Genomic DNA, 2,680 nt, shown 5'->3' on the forward strand with positions numbered 1-2,680 from the left:
AGCCGCGGGGGCGGCCGGCGGGCGGGCGGGAGCGGCGCCGCATCGCCTGGCGCCAGCCGCGGAGAAGCGTTCGCGGTGGAGGAGAGCGTCGCTGGAGGCGCCGGGTCCTCCCGCCGCCCCGGGGAGCGCTTCCCCGGCGCCCCGCTCTCCGCGGCGAGAGCGACCCGGCTCCCGTCGCGGCTTCGCAAGCGGCCTCGCCACTTACCGAGCCGTCAAAAAGCCTCCAGCGACAAAAAGCAGCAGCGCACCGCGTTATGAAGGCCTGCTCCGACTTCCTCCTCCTCCTCTCAAATTTAAAGCTGTTCTTGTTTTCAAGACATTTGACAAAATGTTTTCCAGCTCCCTGGTGAGAGCAGCCGAGCGACGAGGGCGGCCGGTGAGGTTCTTCCCTCCGCTCTTCAGTCACGGGATCGGTTCGCAGAGGCTGCAACAACCAGCAAAGCTTGCAGCTCCCGTCCAGTTCAAGGACGGGACGCCCAGTTCGGGGCCTCAGCCCTGCCTCTAAACAGAGACACGCACCACTTCAGACACATAAGCCCTTCATAATTTTCCATTTGAAGAATAAAAAAAGGAAAAATATTAACCATGTAGGACAAGCAACAGTCCTGTTAATACACTTACATAAAGTTCTTTGATAGACTAATGATAATTAGAGCAGCACCAAATAAAATACATTTTCTGATAATATTTTGGCATCTTAGTTTTGGTCTTTACCAAACATGGGACCATTATTTATACCTGGTTGATTGGAAAGGGGTGAAACAAACACTGTCACACATTTTCTGTCCTTGGACTATGTGTCTTTAATGAGCAGAATAACTCCAATTAAAGCAGTAATAAATTGTTCTTTACAACAAAAACAGTACACAAGATACAATTCTCAGTCAATTAAAAATACAAACAATATACTTTGTTACACTTTTTTGGCAGAATCTGAAACTGCGTAGGAAACGTGTGTTACTGTAAAGACTTGCATGTGTTTAGCAGTTTGTGAAACTTCACAGAACTTAATCCTCTTTTATATGTTTAATCAAGTATATGTACAAGCCCTTGCAAGAGAGATTCTTTTATAATAAGGACACATAAGTGACAATAGCTACTCATGTTCCATGCTTGTAAAGCTACAAATTGCAAGCAAGCTTCAACAATAAAAAACTGCATATGCAAGTCACCAACTATTTAAGTTTTTTAAAAAAATCAAACAACTATAATGTCTCATCAGCAGGATAAAGGATTACAGATAAACTGAAGGCAACGTAATCCAATATTCATGTACCATTTTTTCAAATGCAGTTAAATCAGATACGAGAAATGTTTTTGGTGTTATTGAAGCTAACTCGGAAACTAGTCTTCCTGTCAATTTGCTAAGTAAAAAACCAAGAGGAAGTGTGCTGGGGTAGTTACATGCAACACATTTTTTCACTCGGTGACAGAACTACAACGTGAAGCTGTTGTAAGAAAAGCCTTGTTTACCTACAACCCTCCCCCCCACACACACACACATAATTCTGTATTTCTGGACTTTATAACAAAACATGGAAAGGTGCTAACTTAAATTACTTCTTCATCAAGATCATTGTTAAAGAATATTGGACTGAAGCTGTCTAGAATTAATCGCTTAGCATAACTTGCTTAGCATTAGTAGCTAAATTTGCTGAAGCCTTAGGACGCAAGCTGTGAAATTTCACCTAGATATGTTGAACTTTTACCTAGTTAAGTAAAAGATGGCCCCAGAGCCTGTTTAAGTCAGAGAGATTGGGTGGGGGGGGGAACAACACTGTAGAGAGAAATAAGCAGCCAGGAGATGGACCTTAACCTAGGACACAGAAGAAAGGAACAAAGGAACCACAAGACTGATTCCAGACGACAAGATAAGGAAGTAGAAGAGCCAGACAGCTATGCAAGAAAGAAGTGACCACAAAGAGTGGTTCCCAGGGACAAGATAAGGTAAAAGAGCCATCAACAACTATGCAGAAGTGAGATAAGAAGTAAAGAACACACCTGGAAACTACGGAAAGGACCAAGCAAGAGCTAGAAGACCCCGAACTCTAATATTATGATTGGTTCAGAACTATGGGGTGGATCCTAGACCGGAAGGGTATAATTACCCAGGGATTTGTTCAAACAAGGTCCTTCTCCAGAGGCACCCAGCTCGAGCTGTTACTTGCCGCTGTACCACTTACCGCTAACACTTACAGTAAATCAGTTTGTGATAGTCCGCGTCTGAAACTCTGCTTTGGGAAACCTAGGGTCAAGAAACTTCTTTAACAATCATCATTCAGTCTCTTCTGTATTCTGTAGAATTAAAAGAATAACAAGAGTGCATTTAATGCCTGTGATCATGGAGGTAAATCAGCTTTTAAGAAATATCAAAGCTTTAAATATAATGCTGATAACTGGTATTTCAAAATGATAAATAATGAAATTGCAGCACATCTACACAGTTGTTAGGTACTCCACTGCTAGAGCTCTGACAGATGAGGTCTGTTGGATTCATCTGCAGTAGTTTAAGACATTGCCACCTGCAGTTGTCCATCCTACTATCAGAGGCCAGTATTGAATCATAAGGTTAACATATATTCACTTCTGCTACCCCTGCTGTGCAAGGCTTGTAGCTTCTGGTAGAAGGAGGGTGTAGACAGGCATGAATACTAATGCCTAAAAACCAACACAAGTGAAT

The sequence above is a fragment of the Apteryx rowi genome, unplaced genomic scaffold (assembly GCF_003343035.1).
Source record: "Apteryx rowi isolate R43461 unplaced genomic scaffold, aptRow1 scaffold_49, whole genome shotgun sequence".
Taxonomy (NCBI): domain Eukaryota; kingdom Metazoa; phylum Chordata; class Aves; order Apterygiformes; family Apterygidae; genus Apteryx; species Apteryx rowi.